General features: G+C 45.8%; 1 long non-coding RNA gene across 1 annotated transcript; it reads left to right on the top strand.

Moving 5' to 3' along the window:
• Nucleotides 1–201: 201 nt before the first annotated feature.
• On the top strand, nucleotides 202–19,488 carry LOC116979362. The gene is made up of 3 exons (XR_004413678.1): nucleotides 202–212; nucleotides 15,831–15,834; nucleotides 19,378–19,488. It is a non-coding gene; the product is annotated as an uncharacterized LOC116979362 (long non-coding RNA).
• Nucleotides 19,489–21,144: the final 1,656 nt, after the last annotated feature.

The following is a 21,144-nucleotide window of genomic DNA, read 5'->3' as shown; positions in this document are numbered from 1 at the left end:
CCTTTGTGGCTTTTATCCTGGATAGCTGTATTCAAAGGGATCATTCACCCGATATAGATAAGGAAGCTTGTTTTTCAGCAGTGTATTCTGTATTCTGGTCTGTGAGAGTGTTAAGTCCAGTGCCTTTTGTCTCTAGTCATGTTCAGTCTTTTCGTAACAGTTCCATAGTTTCTTTGTTTTGGTAGTTATGATGTGTTCAGTTTTTAGTTAAGGTCTGCAGATATTTGAATGCTTTGCTCAGATGCCGTATAACCATTGTGCTTGAATAAAAAAATTAACAGCTCCACTACTAGACTCAGCAAATCATTGAAAATTGCCAACTATATTGTTCCCACTTGTCTGCATTATTTCCACATCCCCATACTCAGTCAAATACTTATTTAACTTTTCTCCCTTATAAATGTCTTAGAAACATAGAAAATACAGTGCATTCAGAAAGTATTCAGACCCCTTCACTTTTTCCACATTTTGTTACGTTACAGCCTTATTCTAAAATGGATTAAATTCATTTTTTTAATCAGCAATCTACACACAGTAGCCCACAATAAAAAAGCGAAAACAGGTATTTAGAAATTTTTGCAAAATAATTAAAAATAAATAACTGAAATATCACATTTACATAAGTATTCAGACCCTTTACTCAGTACTTTATTGAGGCACCTTTGGCAGTGATTACAACCTCAAATCTTCTTGGGTATGACGCTACAAGCTTGGCACACCTGTATTTGGGTAATTTCTCCCATTCTTCTCTGCAGATTATCACAAGTTCTGTCAGGTTGGATGGGGAGCATCGATGCACAGCTATTTTCAGGTCCCTCCAGAGATATTCGATCGGGTTCAAGTCCGGGCTCTGGCTGGGCCACTTACGGACATTCACAGACTTGTCACAAAGCCACTCCTGCGTTGTCTTGGACGTGAGCTTTAGGTCGTTGCCCTGTTGGAAGGTGAACCTCTGCCCCAGTCTGAGGTCCTGAACGCTCTGGAGCAGGTTTTCATCAAGGATCTCTCTGTACTTTGCTCCGTTCATCTTTCCCTCGATCCTGACTAGTCTCCCAGTTCCTGCCACTGAAAAACATCCCCACAGCATGATGCTGCCACCACCATGCTTCACCGCAGTATGGTATTGGCCAGGTGATGAGCGATGCCTGGTTTCCTCCAGACGTGACACTTGGCATTCAGGCCAAAGAGTTCAATCTTGGTTTCATCAGGCCAGGGAATCTTGTTTAGGTGCCTTTTGGCAAACTCCAAGCGGGCTGTCATGTGCCTTTAACTGAGGAGTGGCTTCTGTCTGGCCACTCTACAATAAAGGCCTGATTGGTGGAGTGCTGCAGATATAGTTGTCCTTCTGGAAGTTTCTCCCATCTCCACAGAGGAACTCTGGAGCTCTGTCAGAGTGACCATCGGGTTCTTGGTCATCTCCCTGACCAAGGCCCTTCTTCCTCGATTGCTCAGTTTGGCCAGGCGACCAGCTCTATGAAGAGTCCTGGTGGTTTCAAAGTTCTATTTAAGAATGACGGAGGCCACTGTGCTCTTCGGGATCTGCAATGCTGCAAAAAATGTTTTATACCCTTCCGCAAATCTGTGTCTCAACACAATCCTGTCTCGGAGGTCTACAGACAATTACTTTGTCCTCATGGCTTGTTTTTTGCTCTGACGTGCACTGTCAACTGTGGGATCTTATATAGACAGGTGTGTGCCTTTCCAAATCATGTACAATCAATTTAATTTACCACTTGTGGACTCCAATCAAGTTGTAGAAACATCTCAAGGATAATCAATGGAAACTGGATGCACCGAAGCTCAATTTTAAAAGTCACAGCAAAGGGTCTGAATACTTACGTAAATGTGATATTTCAGTTATTTATTTTTTATTATTTTGCAAAAATTACTAAACACCTGTTTTCGCTTTTATATTATGAGGTATTGTGTGTAGATTGATGATAAATTAAATGACTGTAATCAATTTTAGAATAAGGCTGTAATGTAACAAAATGTGGAAAAAGTGAAGGGGTCTGGATACTTTCTCAATGCACTGTAGGTGCAGGAGGAGGCCATTCGCCCCATCGAGCCAGCATCGCCATTCAATGTGATCATGGCTGATCGTCCCCTATCAATAACCTGTGCCTGCCTTCTCCCCATATCCCTTGACTCCACTAGCCCCTAGAGCTCTATCTAACTCTCTCTTAAATCCATCCAGTGACTTGGCCTCCACTGCCCTCTGTGGCAGGGAATTCCACAAATTCACAACTCTCTACTTATGCACTCTCACTCCATGCCAACAATGTTCTCATTGTCATCAGCCTGACACCTCTCCTTCCACCACAATCTCTGTAAAGTCCTCCAGGTTCCAGTCCTTGCCACCCCAATACCCGTCCACCTTGATGCCCAATCACTTTTCCAACCCTGCTAAGGCCTCAATCACCTCGCTGAATTCCTAGACCCACTCCCCAAAGGTTTTAATATGCATATTAACAGGGTTATCCTCAAACTGCTTGTGCAGGAAGGAACTGCAGATGCTGGTTTAAACCAAAGATAGACACAAAAAGCTGGAGTAACTCAACAGGTCAGGAAGCATCTCCAGAGAAAAGGAATAGGTGATGTTTCGGGTCAGAGATGTTACCTGACCCGCTGAGTTACTCCAGCTTTTGTATGTTTCCACAAACTTCTTGATGTGATAACAGGTGCCCAGATGGGTAAGTGTTCCAAAGCCCAATAGGTGTCTTCATGTCAATAAATACATAAACAATAAAAAAGGCATAATGTGGATATGGATGACAAAATAAATATTCTTACTTGTGATCTCTATTCTATTTACTCCTTGTATTTAGATACAGATGCATTAATAACATTATTGCAAGATTCAAAAGCCACTTAATGACTTATTCATTAGGGATAACATATCATTATTAATTTTATACTGAGGTTAGGAGGCAATGGTGTGGTCCATTGTTTTTTCCGGGCTGTTACAACCACAGGCAGAATTGTAGGAAAGAACTGCAGACGCTGGTTTAAATCGAAGATAGACATAAAATGGGTTGAAACACAAATATCTTGGAACTCATTTCCAAGGCAATAACATTCCGTTGGCTCAGAGCTCTGCAGAGAAAATATGCAATACCCACTGATGATTAATATCTTCAAAAAAGTTGCAATTTCAGGCGTTGCATCTTCTAATTATTTTTTTGTTTTGTTTAGTTTAGAGAAACAGCATGGAAACAGGCCCTTTATCGGCCCACCGGGTCCGCGCCGACCAACGATCCCCGCCCCAGGGCCCGATGGTCTGCACCTCAGAGAACTTAAGGAAGTGGCTCTAGAAATCGTGGACGCATTGGTAATCATTTTCCAATGTTCTATAGACTCAGGATCAGTTCCTGTGGATTGGTGGGTAGGTAATGTTATCCCACTCTTTAAGAAGGGCGGCAGAGAGAAAACAGGGAATTATAGACCAGTTAGCCTGACATCGGTGGTGGGGAAGATGCTGGAGTCAATCATAAAGATGAAGTAGCGGCACATTTGGATAGCAGTAGCAGGATAGGTCCGAGTCAACATGGATTTACAAAGGGGAAATTATGCTTGACTAATCTTCTGGAATTTTTTGAGAATGATACCAGGATAATGGACAAGGGAGAGCCAGTGGATGTGGTTTATCTGGACTTCCAGAACGCATTTGATATTTTGCCCACATAGGAGATTAGTGGGCAAAATTAGAGCACATGGTATTGGGGGTAGGTTGCTGACATTGATAGAAAATTGGTTGACAGACAGGAAACAAAGGGCAGGAATTTACAGGTCCCTTTCAGAATGGCAGGCAGTGACTACTGGGGTACCGCAAGGCTCGGTGCTGGGACCGAGCTATTTGCAATATATATTAATGATTTGGATGAAGGGATTAAAAATAACATTAGCAAATTTGCAGATGACACAAAGCTGGGTGGCAGTGTGAACTGTGAGGAGGATGCTATGAGGATGCAGGGTGACTTGGACAGGTTGGGTGAGTGGGCAGATGCATGGCAGATGCAGTTTAATGTGGATAAATGTGAGGTTATCCACTTTGGTGGCAAAAACAGGAAGGCAGATTATTATCTAAATGGTGTCAAGTTGGGAAAAGGGGAAGTACAACGGGATCTGGGAGTCCTTATTCATCAGTCTATGAAAGTAAGCATGCAGGTACAGCAGGCAGTGAAGAAAGCGAATGGCATGTTGGCCTTCATAACCCGAGAGTTGAATATAGGAACAAAGAGGTCCTCCTACAGTTGTACAGGGCTCTAGTGAGACCACACCTGGGCTATTGTGTGCAGTTTTGGTCTCCAAACTTGAGGAAGGACATTCTTGTTATTGGGGGAGTCCAGCGTAGGTTCACGAGGTTAATTCCTGGGACAGTCATATGTTGATAGAATGGAGCGGCTGGGCTTGTATACTCTGTAATTTAGAAGGATGAGAGGATATCTTATTGAGAGGATATCTTATTAAGGGTTTGGACAAACTAGAGGCAGGAAATATGTTCCCAATGTTGGGGAAGTCCAGAACCAGGGGCCATAGTTTACGAATAAGTGGTGAGCCATTTAGAATGGAGATGAGGAAAAACTTTTTCACGCAGAGAGTTGTGAGTGTGTGGAATTCTCTGCCTCAGATGGCAGTGGAGGCTGGTTCTCTGGATACTTTCAAGAGAGAGTTAGATGGAGCTCTTAGGGATAATGGATGTTAAGGAATATGGAGAGAAGGCTGGAATGGGGTACTGATTGTGGATGATCAGCCATGATCACACTGATTGGCGGTGCTGGCAAGAAAGGCCGAATGGCCTACCTATTGTCTATTGTCTATTAACACTATCCTACATCCACTAGGGACAATTTTTACATTTAACAGGCCAATTAACCTACAAACATATACGTCTTTGGAGTGTGGGAGGAAGAAAGGTCTCGGCCTGAAATGTTGACTATTCCTTTTCTCCAGAGATGCTGCCTGACCCGCTAAGTTCCTCCAGTTTTTGTGGTTTTCCACAAACATCTTGATGTGATAACAGGTGTCCAGATGGGTAAGAGTTCCAAAGCCCAGTAGATGTCTTCATGTCAATAATTGTAATTGTAATTGTAATTGTATTTTTTAATGACCACACAGCCAGGCTGGTGGAATTTGTTCTCAGTACAGCTCGATACAGGTTCCAACATTTCATCAAACATTCAACTCGTAACGTAGATATACATACAAACAGACACATTTCATAATACATAAGGGCCACGCTTATTCGTATTTCCTCACCGTACGGAGTTTAAAAAGTTAATTGCGGTAGGAATGAAACTGTTTTTGAAACGGGTTGTTTTGGAGGCAATTGACCTGTAACGCCTCCCAGAGGGCAGTAGCTGAAAGGCATAGTGTGCAGGGTGAGTGGGGTCAGTGATGATCTTGCGGGCTTTGTGAAGTGTCCGTTTATGGTAGAGTGATTCAAGTGATGGAAGGGGTAAGCCAATAATTTTGGAAGCTCTGTTTATAATGCGTTGTAGTTTCTTCCGGGAGAGTGAGTCGAGGCTGCCGAACCAAACTGTGATAGATGAAGTGAGGATGCGTAAACAATAAAAGGTCTTATAATGTGGATTTGGATGACAAAATAAATATTCTTACATGTGATCTCTATTCTATTTACTCCTTGTATATGGATACAGATGCATTAATAACATTATTGCAAGATTCAAAAGCCACTGAGTGACTTATTCATTGGGGTTAATATATAATTATTAATTTTATACTGAAGATAGGAGGCAATGTTGTGGTCTATTGTTTGATTTGGGCTGTTACAGCCACGGGCAGAAGAAGTATTGATTTGTAGGAAAGAACTGTAGATGCTGGTTTAAATCGAAGATAGATACAAAATGGATTGAAACACAAGTATCTTTGAACTCATTTCCAAGGCAATAACATTCCGTTGGCTCAGAGCTCTGCAGAGAAGATACAATACAATACAATACAATACAATACAATACCTTTTATTATCATTTGAACCTCACATGAGGTTCAAACGAAATTTGGTTTCTGCAGCCATACAAAAAAAAGAACCAAGACACACACCAACACAATTCAATTCACATAAACATCCATCACAGTGAGTCCTCCTCACTGTGATGGAAGGCAAAACTTAAACATATCTCTCCCCTGCACTCCCCTCTCCCCCCCATGTCAGAGTCAAAGACAGAGTCAAAGCCCCCGGCGGGCGATGTTAAATGTCCCGCAGCCATTAAAGCCACGCCGGGTGATGCAAGGCCACGCACCGGGTCTTGGTGTTGGAGCCCCGGCGGGCTCTTGGTGTTGGAGCCCCGGCGGGCTCTTGGTGTTGGAGCCCCGGCGGGCGCTCACAAAGTCCCGCGGCCATTCCAAGCCGCGCGGGGCGGTGATGTAGGCCCCGCTCCAGGTAATCTTCAACCCCGCAACTCAGGCGGGAGAAGTCGCCGTTGCGGAAGCCCCGAAAAGCGGTCTCCCAGCAGGGACCCGCGGGCTCCCGGTATTACAGTCCACAGACCTGCGGTAGGAGCTTCCGAATCTCCGGGTGTCGGGTCACAGCAGCGCTCCACCACAGCTCCACCCGCTCCGGACTCGGCCAGCTCCGTGATGGTGAGTAAATCCGCAGCTCCGCGACTGGAGCCCCAGGTCATTCCTGTCGGAGGCCACTCCACGTTGCAGCCCCAACGACAGCGGAGACCCGACAAAGAAAAGGTCGGGTCTCCCGTGCAGGGGAAAGACCTTAAAGTTCCCCCCCCACCCGCACACACATACCCCGACAAAAAAAAACAATAAAAACTACATAGAACAAGACAGAAAACAATAAAAAGACAGACGGACTGCAGAGGCCGCTGCTGACAAGAGTCGCGCCGCCCACTATATTCAATACCCTCCAATGATTAATATCTTTAAAAAAGTTGCGATTTCAGGCATTGCATCATCGAATTCTTTTTTTAGTTTAGTTTAGTTTAGAAATATAGCATGGAAACAGGCCCTTCGATCCCCCGAGTCCACGCCGACCAACGATCCCCGTACATTAACAGTATCCTACACCCACTAGGGACAATTTCAATTAACCTGCAAACTTATACGTCTTTGGAGTGTGGGAGGAAACCGAAGCTCTCGGAGAAAATCTACACAGGTCTCATTGATAACGTACAAACTACACACAGACAGCACCCATAGTCGGGATCGAACCCGGGTCTCTGGCGCTCCATTTGCAGTAATGCCCCTGTCCCACGTAGGAAACCTGAACGGAAACCTCTGGAGACTTTGCGCCCCACCCAAGGTTTCCGTGTGGTTCCCGGAGATTCCCGGAGGTTTTTGTCAGTCTCCCTACCTGCTGACACTACCTGCAACCTCCAGCAACCACCTGCAACCTCCAGGAACCGCACGGAAACCTTGGGTGGGGCGCAAAGTCTCCAGAGGTTTCCGTTCAGGTTTCCTAAGTGGGACAGGGGCATAAGGCATTAACTCTACCGCTGCACCAGCGTGACTGCCCTTTTTATGCAACTTTTTATGACCATTGTTTTAGTTTTATTCAAAATGTTGAATAGATGCTATTAAGATAAGTGTTCTCCTAACTTAGCACATGGTGGGAAGTAACAGTAGCTGATCAGTAGAACGTTCATTACCAATAGTGAAGGGATGGCAATAACAACAAAGCATCTGTAGGGTCTCCTCTGTGCATTGTGCTGTTCATGGATGCGGTTACTTCTAATAATATGATCTAACTTTTTATGGTGGCAAGTTGTACGATCAGAGAAACACACAATGAAAAATCATAGCACAGATCTAAGCATATTATTTCTTAGTTAACATCACAAAGAAAACAAGGGGAATATTTGGCTTGGATTGGGTTTGAGGTATCTATGGGTTACAATGTCCAGATATCAGTTTGGGTTTTGTCTAGTTTATTGTCACTTGTACCGAGTGCAGTGAAAAGTTTCGGTTTCAGTTTAGTTCATTGTCACGTGTACCGAGGTGCAGTGAAAGGCTTTTGCTGCGTGCTAAACAGTCAACAGAAAGACAATACATTAAATATAATGTAATAGAATATAATGTGTGATGAATGCTGCATCCTGCATGGCCAACCCTGTGACATTATACACGGAGAAAATAAGTATCCAATGGAATTATTTTTGATATATTCCTTGATTGGATGGGAATCTTGCTGACAAAGGCAGTATTTACCACCCACACCAACTTTCTCATCTATTGAAGTGTCACTGCCTGAAGGTTATTCTTACAATGTCCAAATAGAGGTTCGACAATGACAACAAAGGAACACTGATATATTTACGAGTTGGAATGGTGACGTGCAACATTCTCTCTCATTGTCTGTAAATCGTTCTCACCTAGCCCACAGCTAGCAATGGCCTATTTCTTTATCTTTGTTGCATTTTTGCATATCTTTCATTCATTTGTTCTATATCTCTATATATCACTGTCTATAATTCGTTTCCCTTTCCCCCGAATCTCAGTCTGAAGAAGGGTCTTGAGCCGAAACGTCACCTATTCTTTTTCTCCAGAGACGGTGTCCAACCTGCTGAGTGACCCCAGCTTTTTGTGGTCTATCTTTTGGTTTAAACCAGCACCTGCAGTTCCTTCCTACACATTGAGGCAGTGATGTTACTCAACACCCCTTGTTTTCGTGGGTGGTGAGAGTCACGGACATAGGAGGTGCGCCCGATTCAAACCTTATCAAATTGCTCTGCTCTGCCTCTTAAATATACTGCAGCCACTCCATGCTGGTGTTGTAGGGATAACTGGACACTGTTGAAGCAGGATGCTTAGCCTCGAAAGGTGTTCAACATTCAACAGTTCTGTTGGAGTTGCAGTTATCTGGTCAAGTGAGCTTTCCAATGCACTTTGGACTAAAACCTTGTGTGTGCTGGAATATCCTCAAGGAAGGAGCAGGAGTAGAGTTGCTGCTTTACAGTGGCAGAGACCCGGGTTAGATCCTGGCTATGAGTGCTGTCTGTACGGAGTTTGTACGTTCTCCCGTGACCGCCTGGGTTTTCTCCCGATGCTCCAGTTTCCTCCCACACTCTAAAAGGTTTGTGGGTGAATTGGCTTTGGTAAAATTATAAATTGTCACTTGTGTGTAGGACCATGGGAGGATCACTGGTCGGCATGGATGGTGGGCCCAGGGGCCGAAGGGCCTGTTTCTGCACTGAATCTCTAAAAAGTGAGGTCTCTGCATTATATAATTACTGCTAATCTGATCCCATAGCCATCATGTTTGAGAGGCTGCTGTGACAGGATCCCTCCCTTAGATGCCGCTTTGATCCCTACCACAGGCTGACTGGCCAAGAGAGGCCAATGCCCAGCATCATTGATAAAGCTGGCTCCAATTAGCTAATATTGGCCACCAGAACCTTGTCAGCCTACTCCATGTAAAACCCAGGCATTATATCCAGGGGGGAGAAATGAGAGGGTGAGAGAAGAAGCAGAAGAGAAAGAAGGAGAAGAAGAAAGAGAGGAAGATGGAAGAAAGGAGAGAGCTTGGAAGGGAGAGATTGAGGAGCCTCCCTGCTAGCTTGTTCACATGTCACAGACTATAGGAAGACAGAGACACTGGGACAAACCCGGGACCACCAGCGCCACCATGAGGTCAAGGCTGGGCTGCTGGGAAAGTAGCCCGAGTCAGCCATCTCCTCTATTGAGGCTAAATCTGAGTGGCCGGGGCAAGCCTGAGACGCCACTGCTGCTTCCTGTCCAATGAGGACACCGTGGGATTACAGCCGCACACAGAGGCAAAGACTGAGCTGCCGTGATAATCAAGAGACTGCCAGTGCCACCCCTTCTAGCCACAAAGATGAGCCGCCAGGATAAGCCTGGGACCTCCAGCGCCCCCTCTCAAGGCAAGGGTGAACTGCAGGGAGAAACCTGAGATCGCCATGTCTCGTCCTTTGAAACCAGGACTGAGCTTCCAAGATAATCCCAAGATTGCCAATGCACATGCACCCTGACGATGAGGAACAGCACCCCCATGCAGTCCTGGTCATTCTTTGTCTGTTAATAACATACAACACGTGAGTTCACGCTACTGCGAGTGTCTGTGAGGTCACTGCCAAACTCAGCATCAAATTAAATTTCTGGTCATTTAGATGTTGATTGTGGAAATGACCATTGACTAGGTTATGTGATGTGAATAATATTATCATGGACATGTTTTTCTACTCAAATTACTTTTGGCCAGCAAGCAATCATTTGGCACGATCTTTCATCAGAAGATATCTATCCGCGAATGATGGTTCAGATAACTTAGTCCAATTTTTCGGGAACAAACGTTATTGTGAGAAATGTGCGTGTGATCCAGTAAAAAACACACCCTGAAAAATGTATCACCTTGATCTAACGCAACTCTGAATGAATGTCATTCAGCATTAACATTACTCAATAACAATTACAGCATTAACATTTAGCATAAAACAGACTGTGGGAGGAATCAATGGGCCAGGTAGCATTTAAACAGTAAAATCCACATAATGTCAATGTCCTATGTCCTTTTCCATCCATGGATGCAGCCAAACCTGCTGAGTTCCCCAAGCATGTGTTCAAAAGGGAACTGCAGATGCTGGAATATCGAAGGTACACAAAATTGCTGGAGGAACTCAGCGGGTGCAGCAGCATCTATGGAGCGAAGGAAATAGGCGACGTTTCGGGCCGAAGAACGTCTGAAGAAGGGTTTCGGCCCGAAACGTCGCCTATTTCCTTCGCTCCATAGATGCTGCTGCACCCGCTGAGTTCCTCCAGCAATTTTGTGTACCTTCGAGTTCCCCAAGCAAATTGTTTTTTGTTTAACATTCCAGCATTGTAGTCTCTTGTGTCTTGATTGTCCACCATATCTGTTTTTTTGTTATGTCTGAATCAGCTGCTCCCTCAGAAATTACCTGGATCCAAGTCAATTTGCCTATGGCCACAACAGATCAACAGCAGCTGCTATCTCACTGGCTCTCCACTCTGCTCGAAACCATCTGGATGACAGGAACACATAGAGTAGGTCATCGCCTACAGTTTGGCATTCAACACTATCAACCTCTCCAAACTGATTCCCAAACTCCAAGACTCGAACTTCTGTACCTACCTTTGGAATCAACATCTAAACTACCAGAAATATAATTTGATGCTGGGTTTGGCAGTGACCGCACAGACACTCGCAAGATTACTATCTAAATGGCGTCAAGTTGGGAAAAGGGGAAGTACAAAGGGATCTGGGGGTCCTTGTACATCAGTCTATGAAAGTAAGCATGCAGGTACAGCAGGCAGTGAAGAAAGCGAATGGCATGTTGGCCTTTATAACAAGAGGAATCGAATACAGGAGCAAGGAGGTCCTTCTGCAGTTGTACAGAGCCCTAGTGAGACCACACCTGGAGTATTGTGTGCAGTTTTGGTCCTCTAATTTGAGGAAGGACATTCTTGCTATTGAGGGAGTACAGCGTAGGTTTACAAGGTTAATTCCCGGGATGGTGGGACTGTCATATGCTGAGAGAATGGAGCAGCTGGGCTTGTACACTCTGGAGTTTAGAAGGATGAGACATATAAGATTGTTAAGGGCTTGGACACGCTAGAGGCAGGAAACGTGGTCCCGATGTTGGGGGAATCCAGAACCAGGGGCCACAGTTTAAGAATAAGGAGTAAGCCATTTAGAACGAAAGTGAGGAAACACTTTTTCTCACAGGTGAGTGAGTCTGTAGAATTCTCTGCCTCAGAGGGCGGTGGAGGCAGGTTCTCTGGATGCTTTCAAGAGAGAGCTAGATAGGGCTCTTAAAAGTAGCGGAGTCGGGATATGGGGAGAAGGCAGGAACGGGGTACTGATTGGGGATGATCAGCCACGATCACATTGAATGGCGGTGCTGGCTCGAAGGGCCGAATGACCTACTCCTGCACCTATTGTCTATTGTCTATTGGAACTTTGACTCCCTTATCGTTAGACCTCTATTCGTCTAGATCGGTAACAAAATCCCCTCCTTGGAGACTGATTCAGGGGTGGTAATGCCATCAAACAGGAGAGAAATAGAACCAACTGGCTGAGTGGTGCCATGCAACCTCTTGCTTAATGACAACGAGACCAAGGAACTAATTGTCGACTTCAGAAAGGGGAAGGGGAAGATCATGTGCTAGTTTTCATTGATAGGGTGGCAGTGGACAGATTTGGGCATCTTCAAATTCATGGGTGTTAATATCTTGGATGACTAGTCCTGGGCTCAGCATGTAGATATAATCATGAAGAAGGCTTACCAGTGCCTCTCCTTTGTTAGAAGTTTAAAGAGATCCTGCACAAAATGGCAATTTTTTTTACAATCTTCCACTGATGAACTATAGAAAGAATCCAGTCTAGTTACATTATGGTCTAGTATGGCAATGCTAGCACACAGGAATACAAGAGGATGCAGTGAGTGCTGGACTCCGTCCGGTGAATCAGGGGCAGAGTCATCACCATCACAACCACCTACATGTGCACTGCCTCATGAAGGTAGCATCTATTATAAAGGATCCCAAAATCCAGGCCATGCCCTCTATTCTCTGCTAGAATCAGGCAGGAGGTGCCAAAGACTGAGGTCCCACGCCACCAAGTTTATGTGATAGGAGCAGAATTAGGCCATTCGGCCCATCAAGTCTACTCCGCTATTCAATCATGGCTGATCTATCTCTCCAACTTAAACCCATGCTCCTGTCTTCTCCCCATAACCACTGACACCCGTAATAAGGTCATAAGTGATAGGAGCTGAATGTTTAGAAATACCTAATCAGAAATTACAGCGGGTTCTTTATCATGACATTCAGGCCAGGAGAGGCTAAACCTCAGCATCATTGGTAACAGCTAAGTCCAACCACCTGATATCGGATTGGCTTTCCTGAACCTCGTCTGCCTACTCCTTATAAAACCCAGAAATAGAGCTGGAGGGAAGAAGGGAGAGGGTGAGAGAAGAAGAAGGAGAGAAAGAGGAAGAGAAAGAAAAAGAGGAGGAAGAGGAAGATGAAGAGAAAGAGGAAGAAAGAAGGTCACCTCACTGTTTGCTTTGTCCCCTGTCACAGATTTGAGGAAGACTGAGTCACTGGGACAAACCCGAGACCACTAGTGGTACCGTGTGGTCCAGACTGAGATGCTGGGAAGAAGCCCTGGACAGCCAGCACCTCCACTGAGGCAAAGACTGTGTGGCCGCAGCAACTTTGAAACTGCCCACAGACAATGAGGGACTACGCCCACACACATAGGCATGGATTGAGCAGCCAGAATGAGCCAGGGACTACCAGTATCACCTCTTCAAGCCCAAAGCTGAGTCGCCAGGATATGTCTGAGCACCTCCTCTCGAGGCAAGGATGAATTGCTGGGAGGAGCCCAAGTTCGCCCATTTCTCCTCCTTCAAGATGAGGATCGAGCTGCTGAATCAACCCTGAGATTGCCAGCCACACCTTACATGTGCCCTGACGTTGAGGGACAGCACCCCCATGCAGCCCTGGACTGTCTTGTATCTGTAAATAAAGCATATCATGCGAGTTCACCCTATTGCGAGTGTCGGTGTGGTCACTGATGAACCCGACATCATCCCTGATGTCGCAGACTCTATAAAGGCCACTTTCCTGCAGCCTGCAGGTTCTTAAACTAATCCGCAATTCCCAAATCTTACCCCGACAATGGAACACCACATACCACCTGGTGCACTAGCATCGATTTTTTTTCTTTATTATGCCCAGCACTAATGACTTGTTTTTTGCAGTCTATTTTTTTTTTTACCATTTTCCATAATTTTACGTATGATTTATGTTTTTGTGTGTTTGTTTGAGTCTGGGCCAGTGATGCTGCTATAAGCATGATTTTGCATTGTACCTGTACCTCACCGCACTTGTACTAATCAGATTTAGAATCAACTTCCTTTGTAATCTTATAATTACCAACGTGGTTGATTAGTCTTTAACAAGTATGTGCTACTCGAAAAGCCTATTGCTATTCCAATTATTGTTCTTTTCATCATTTTATTGCAAATATCTTGAGAATTCAAAAACATCATGTTCCAACAAAGATCAACCTCCCAGAGACACAGGAGACTGCAGGTGCTGGAATCTTGAGCAAAACTAAGATCTGGAGGAACTCAACAGAGCTGGGAAAAATACAGATTACAGGTTTGGGACATATTTGATGTTCTTCTTCAGTCCCAACCCACAATGTTGTCTGTCCAAGGTACACAAAAATGCTGGAGAAACTCAGCGGGTGCAGCAGCATCTATGGAGCGAAGTTTCCCCCGCTGAGTTTCTCCAGCATTTTTGTGTAGCCTATTTCCTTCGCTCCATAGATGCTGCTGTACCCGCTGAGTTTCTCCAGCATTTTTGTGTACCTTCGATCTTCCAGCATCTGCAGTTCCTTCTTGAACACATGTTGTCTGTCCATTTCCTTCCCCAGATGCTGCCTGCCCCGCCGAGTACCACCAACAGTTTGTTTCTTGTTCAAGATTCCAGCATTCGCAATCTCCTGTGTCTGAGTCTGAAGAGACCACTGTAATATATATAATGTAAATGGTGTTACCTGCCTCCAAGTTAAAGGGGGAGCAGTGTGATGTATGTAATATAATTAGCATATGTTATGTCTTGTACGAGGGGACGCATGTGCTAGGGGAGACTCAAGGTGGCGTCCTGCAATAAAGAAGCTTGTTAGTTTCCTCCTGTATCTGAGAGTTCTTTTGAGTCAGTTCCAAGCACCCAAATAAACTACAACCACATTTGGAGTATTGTGTACAGTTTTGGTCATCATGTTATAGAAAAGATGTCAAGCTGGAAAGGGTTTGCAGAGATTTCCAAGGATGTTGCCTGAGCTATTGGCAGACGTTGAGCAGGTTAGGGCTTTATTCCTTGGAGCGCAGGAGGATGAGGAGTGATCTTATAGAGGTGTACAAGAACATGATTTGGTTTTGTTCTCCTAATCTGAGGAAAGACATTCTTGCCAGAGAGGGAGTACAGAGAAGGTTCACCAGACTGATTCCTGGGATGTCAGGACTTTCATATGAAGAAAGACTGGATAGACTCGGCTTGTACTCGCTAGAATTTAGAAGATTGAGGGGGGATCTTATAGAAACTTACAAAATTCTTAAGAGGTTCGACAGGCTAGATGCAGGAAGATTGTTCCCGATGTTGGGGAAGTCCAGAACAAGGGGTCACAGTTTAAGGATAAGGGGAAAATCTTTTAGGACTGAGATGAGAAAAACATTTTTCACAGAGAGAGTGGTGAATCTGTGGAATTCTCTGCCACAGAAGGTAGTTGAGGACAGTTCATTGGCTATATTTAAGAGGGAGTTAGATGTGGCCCTTGTGGCTAAAGGTATCAGGGGGTATGGAGAGAAGGCAGGTACAGGATACTGAGTTGGATGATCAGCCATGATCATATTGAATGGCGGTGCAGGCTCGAAGGGCCGAATGGCCTCCTCCTGCACCTATTTTCTATGTTTCTATGTTAACAGAGTGTTTGACAAAGACAAAAGGTTTAGTTTCTGGTGTGGGTCTTCAGCCTGAGAACAAAGAGACGTTTCTCTTTCAACAGATGTTGCCAGACAAGCTGACACTATCCAGCATTCTCTATTTTTGTATCTTTCTCTACCCCTTCCTTAATATACACGCACACATCCACAGTTGAAAGCTCTAATTATATCCATAACTTTATGGATCAGTGCACTGCAGACACAGTGTGAAATGACAGCTGAATTCAATTCAAATTTGCTTAATGTTATTTTGATTATCTTTCTTCGTACCAGTGTTGAATCTGCTTCCCACATCTTTAAGATCAACGGAGACATCAAGACATTTTTTCGGTGTCAGTGGCTTGTTAGCACTGCAATTTTCAGATGAGTCATGAAGGACTTGTTTTATACTGCTGTTTTGTTGGACTGTCACAACGCCACCACATCTTTTCTGCAGTCCCTGAAAGTTTTGCTTCTATTATTGATGTTTTTCCTGCCCTCCCCACCTCAGAGTGTAGCGACCAGCTTCTGTGGGTAACAGTGGTGCACATTGAATCTGGCACCAACCCCACTCACCACCACTACCCGCTCTCTTAACAAAAGAACACCAGGAATTGTACTTACCCTGAAATGAAAGTAGAAGCCCCGTAGATGCTAGAAATATAAATATAAAAGCAGAAAGTGCCCACAATACTCAGCAGGTCAGGCAGCATCTGTGGGAAGAGAAGCAGAGCCAATGTTTCAGGTCGAAGATGCTTTGTTAGAACAGAGGAGTAAAAATAAACTGTTAAGGGCCGGGAAATGTCTCTGATGAGGTAACACTGCGGTGACAAAGGGGATAAACTGTAAACTTGGTTATCTGATTTATGTTTAAATTTATGATTGTCACATGTACCGAGGTACAGTAAAACTATGTCCAATGTCCACAATGGGGTACAGGTGAACTTTCATAAGCCTGATAGCAGAGGGGAAAAAGCTGTCTTGAGTCTGGTGGTACACCCTTTCAAGCTTCCTTGCTTTCTACCAAAGAAACCTTCTGCTTCTGAATAAGTGTTTCGACCCGAAACGTCATTCATTCCTTTTCTCCAGAGATGTTGCCTGGCCCCTTCCAGCATTTTGTGTCTATTTTCGGTATGAACCAGCATCTGCTGCTCCTTCCTACACACACCTTCTGCCAGATGGGAGCAAGGCAAAGAAAGAATGACTGTGGTGAGACAAGTCTTTTGATTATGTTAGCTGATGATGAACTTATTAGATTTAACATACTGTATCTATGCGAAGGGGGCGCTGCACTGGCAGCAGCCTGTCGGCAGCGTGTCGGTTTTTTTTCAACTTTTTTTATTTTTTTAGTATGTTTAAAAGTCTGTTTTTAATGTTTCTTTGTGTGTTATGTGTGGGGGGTGGTGTGGGGGGGGGGTAAGGGGGAAACCGTTTTGGCCGCCTCCTCCATGGAGAGGCGACTATTTCAGGTCGCCTCCCCCGTGGCCTAACAGCAAGGATCGGCGCGGACTTTCCCGGAGACGCGCCCGGAGCTTCAGCGGCGGGCACAGCGTGGACTCTCGGTGCGGAGCGGGTGAGACCTCGCTGGAGGGGAGCGCTCCGTTACGCTGGCCCGCGGCAGCCGGCAGCCGGCAGTCTGAAGCCGCAATCTGCAGAACTCCAGCTGGTGCGGCGTCTACAGCCCGGGATCCCTCGTGGAGGACCCGGGGGGAAGAAGAAGCTTCCACCGCCGGCCCGCGGCCGTCTTCTACCGCGGGTGCGGCATGGACTTACCATCTCCCCTGGAGGGGAGCTTCGACCGCCGGCCCTGCAGACTGCGGTGCTTCCGGCTGCGGCACGGCAGGTACTTTAAAACTTTGACCGCCGGCCAGCGGCCTACACCAGCCTGAAGCCGCGGTCTCAGGTTGGGAAGAGCCGATCCTGGACTCACCTTGACTTTGACTTTGTCCCTTACCATCTGGACGCCCGCAGCAACGGCTGTGGAGGGTGGTGGTCCCGACCACGGGGGGAAATGGAGGAGGACTGGCCAAACTCTGTGCCTTCCACCACAGTGATGAATGCTGTGGTGGATGTTTGTGTAAATTTTTTATTGTGGTTGTGTTCTTTATTACTGTACCGCTGCTGGCAACCCAAATACCACCGACCTTGGTTGTGTGGCAATTAAATTATATCTATCTATCTATCTATCTATCTATCTATCTATCTATCTATCTATCTATCTATCTATCTATCTATCTATCTATCTATCTATCTATCTATCTATCTAGCCATTCCCAGGCATCAATCTTCATCAGCATAGAGTCATAGTGTGATACAGTGCGGAAACAGGCCCTTTCGCCCAGCTTGCACACACCGGCCAACGTGTCCCAGCTAGTCCCACCTGCCCGCATTTGGTCCACATCCCTCCAAACCTGTCCTATCCATGTACCTAACTGTTTCTTAAACATTGGGATAGTCCCAGCCTCAACTACCTACAAGATGAAGAATACCCCTTGCGTCTGAGAGAGCGGGCGCGCATGATGACTCGTCGACAGACCACACGGCAACAGACCTAGGAACGGAATCGACTATGAATATTACAACTAGCACAGCAATTGACAGAGCAGCAGCACTGGCAGGACATCAGCTACAAAGTTGTATCTGTGGCTGGGAAAAGATAACATCAGAGAAGGATCTCAAGATCCACAAGGGTTGGAAAAAGTGCCTGAGAGAGCTTGGTGTGTGGCCTCGCATTGACCATTACTTTCTAAGAGGTAGGCCAAATCAGTCGAGTGAAGCCCAGGTACACAAAATTGCTGGGGAAACTCAGCGGGTGCAGCAGCATCTATGGAGCGAAGGAAATAGGCGACGTTTCGGGCCGAAACCCTTCTTCAGACTTTGAGTGAACTCTACTTTGAGACTACTACTTTGAGTGAAGCCCAGTGGCAGGTTAACCACCACAGTCCACAGGGTATCAGCACCCCAGGCGAAGTACCACCAACGGACACGAGTCCAGAGCCCAACCAGCCACAGTCAGCGGTAGAGAGGAAGATGGAAGGGAAAAAGCTTCAAATCCTGTGGCCTAAATCCTGCCAGAGGAAAGAGTGGGAGACCATTAACACTGACCTTATCCATCTTCTGGAAGGATTGAAGGGATGTGTGGAAAGAAAACTGGAGAGATGGGAGACACCATATACAACTATCGGGTGGAGAGATTTGGGGTGAAGGTCATGAAACAGAGGACACAGAAGGAACCAGCACTCCTGTACAAGTCCAGGAGGTAGCAGGAGATCAAAAGACTGGTGAAAGAAAGGAGCTGTGAAAACAGTGGAGGAAGGCCACAGAGGCAGAAAGGAAAGGACTGGGGGCATTGCAGGCAGAAATAAAGCAGCGTCTGGCAATCCTGCGAAGAGCAGAATGCCTGAGAAACCAACACAAGAAGAAAGAACGGGCGAGGACAAGTTTCTACAGAGATCCATATAAGTTTGTCAAAAGCCTCTTTGTCAAGGAGAAGAGCAGGATCCTGAGAGTACCTGTAAGGGGACTGGAGGAGCACCTGTGGAAGACGTACTCTGACAACCGGAGGTATGAGCCAGTCACTATTCCAGATGACATGCCACCTATCCACCCACCTGAGCACCAGATGGACATAAGGCCTCTACAAGGAAGGAGGTGGAGAACACAGTCAAACGGGCAAGAACAGCATCAGTCCCAAGGCCCAATGACATTCCATACAGGCTCTATAAGAACACCCCTGGTGCCCTGAAATACCTTTGGAAGTTAATGAAAGTGGCATGGGGGAAAGGAATCATACCTAAGGCATGGCGAAGGGCAGGAGGGATTTTAATTCCCAAAGAAAAGAACTCCTCAACCATTAGCCAATTCCGCAAGATCAGCCTTCTGAACGTGGAAGGAAAGATCTTCTTTGGTGTTGTGGCCCAAAGACTCTCAGCATTTTTGCAGAGCAACAACTTCATTGACATGTCAGTGCAGAAAGCAGGGGTACGTGGTTTCCCAGGATGTCTGGAACATGCAAACGTCATCTGGCACCAGATACAAACTGTCAAGAAGGAAAAGAGATCTGCATGTGGTTTTCTTGGATCTTGCCAATGCCTTTGGTTCGGTGCCCCATGAGACTCTTTGGGCAGCTTTTAATTTCTTCCAGGTCCCAGTGGTCATCACAAAGCTGGTAAAAGGTTACTTCCAGGACCTCCAGTTCTGCGTCACAACACAGGACAACACCACCGCCTGGCAGCACCTTGAGGTAGGCATAATGGCAAGCTGTATCATTTCTCCTCTGGTTTTCACCATGGCAATGGAGCTCATCATTCGAGCATCACGATGGGTGGTCAGAGGGGAACGCTTGAAGAGTGGGCTGCGTCTTCCTCCAATCAGGGCATACATGGATGACATTACCACAATAACAACAACAAAAGCATGCACCAAACGCCTGCTGGATAAACTCCAGGAAATCATCAAATGGGCACGAATGGAGATAAAACCCAGCAAATCCTGCAGTATTTCCATCGTCAAAGGCCGGCTCACTGACGACAGGTTCCGCATCAATAACGAGACAATACCAACTGTCCTGGAGAAGCCTGTCAAAAGCCTCAGGCGATGGTACTCTGCATACCTCAAGGATGCAGAGCAGATGGAACAACTCAGGCAGGATACAATCAGTGGCCTCAAGCAAATCAACAACTCTGCTCTCCCAGGGAAGCTGAAGCTTTGGTGCCTTCAATTCGTTCTACTGCCCCGACTCATGTGGCCAATTACCATCTACGAGGTCACTTTATCGCATGTCAACCAGCTGGAGAACCTTGTGAACTCACAGGTGAGGAAGTGGCTTGGGCTACTGAGATGCCTCAGCAGCATAGGGCTCTATGGGAATAGAAACACAGAAACATAGAAAATAGGTGCAGGAGTAGGCCATTCGGCCCTTCGAGCCTGCACCGCCATTCAATATGATCATGGCTGATCATCCAACTCAGTAACCTGTACCTGCCTTCTCTCCATACCCCCTGATACCTTTAGCCACAAGGGCCACATCTAACTCCCTCTTAAATATAGCCAATGAACTGGCCTCAACTACCTCCTGTGGCAGAGAATTCCACAGATTCACCACTCTCTGTGTGAAAAATGTTTTCTCTCATCTCGGTCCTAAAAGATTTCCCCCTTATCCTTAAACTGTGACCCCTTGTTCTGGACTTCCCCAACATTGGGAACAATCTTCCTGCATCTAGCCTGTCCAACCCCTTAAGAATGTTGTAAGTTTCTATAAGATCCCCCCTCAACCTTCTAAATTCTAGCGAGTAAAAGCCAAGTCTATCCAGTCTTTCTTCATATGAAAGTCCTGACATCCCAGGAATCAGTCTGGTGAACCTTCTCTGTACTCCCTCTATGGCAAGAATGTCTTTCCTCAGATTAGGAGACCCAAACTGTACGCAATACTCCAGGTGTGTTCTCACCAAAACCCTGTACAACTGCAGTAGAACCTCCCTGCTCCTATACTCAAATCCTTTTGCTATGAATGCCAACATACCATTCGCTTTCTTCACTGCCTGCTGCACCTGCATGCCTACTTTCAATGACTGGTGTACCATGACACCCAGGTCTTGTTTCATCTCCCCTTTTCCTTATCGGCCACCATTCAGATAATAGTCTACTTTCCTGTTTTTGCCACCAAAGTGGATAACCTCACATTTATCCACATTTTACT

The sequence above is a fragment of the Amblyraja radiata genome, chromosome 12 (assembly GCF_010909765.2).
Source record: "Amblyraja radiata isolate CabotCenter1 chromosome 12, sAmbRad1.1.pri, whole genome shotgun sequence".
NCBI classification, from domain to species: Eukaryota; Metazoa; Chordata; class Chondrichthyes; order Rajiformes; family Rajidae; genus Amblyraja; species Amblyraja radiata.
The sequence above is the reverse complement of the archived record's forward strand: the minus strand, read 5'-3'. Positions and strand labels throughout refer to the sequence as shown.